The sequence below is a fragment of the Fulmarus glacialis genome, unplaced genomic scaffold, assembly GCF_000690835.1.
Source record: "Fulmarus glacialis isolate BGI_N327 unplaced genomic scaffold, ASM69083v1 scaffold19011, whole genome shotgun sequence".
Taxonomy (NCBI): Eukaryota; Metazoa; Chordata; class Aves; order Procellariiformes; family Procellariidae; genus Fulmarus; species Fulmarus glacialis.
In genome coordinates, this window is record NW_009194898.1 from 298 (window position 1) to 1,091 (window position 794).

A 794-nucleotide genomic window follows, 5' to 3' on the forward strand; every position below is an offset into this window, starting at 1 on the left:
CCCCTGCAACCTCCCAGCGTGGTCCGTCTTCTAGCCCCATCTCCAAACAGATCCCGCTTTCGCTCTCCTCTCTGGACTGGAGCTACTGGTGCCGCGGATCAATTCATGTATGCTCTGGCAGTTCTGACTGGTGCTACAGCAGAGTTTGGACACTGGGCAGGGGCTGGGGGCTCCAGGGGCCAGCAGGCAGAGGCAGCACTTGGGGTGGCTGGGGGGGGACAGGCGCAGTCTCAGTTTAGCCATTTTCAGCAGGTTTTGGAGCTCATTTGGTCCCATAGCCCATGAGGGCAGCGCCTGGGATTTTTTGTTTATTTTCCTGCTGTTAGCTCCTTAGCGGAGTCCTGGCAGGGGGGATCACCCAGCGGAGGGTGATATTCCTAGGGGACCATCTCTTTTGTGGTAAAAACCAGAGCCCACCTTTCCTCAGTTCCTAGTATTTTTGGGCGGGGAATCTGAGGTGACGCTCTGAAGGTGAGCCTCCAGCTCCACAGGACAAAAGCAAGCCCGAGATGATTGATTTTTGGGACAGAGTGTTGACACAGGCCCCCCTCCAAGTGCCTGAAGGGATGCTGCAGGGAAAAAAAAAAAACCCGGGCCGGGGAGACCACCCCGCCCCTGCCCCAAGCCTGCCCGCACCCCAGGGCACCCCCAGGCACCCCCGTGCCCCTGCCCGGGCAGGGAGAGGTGGGCGAGGGGAGGCAAAGCTCGGTGGGCAGCTCACACCAGCCGGGGCTCTGCGCAGGGGCGAGGGCAGGCGAGGCAGAGGGAGCGGGAAGGGGAGCCGCTGGGTGCGC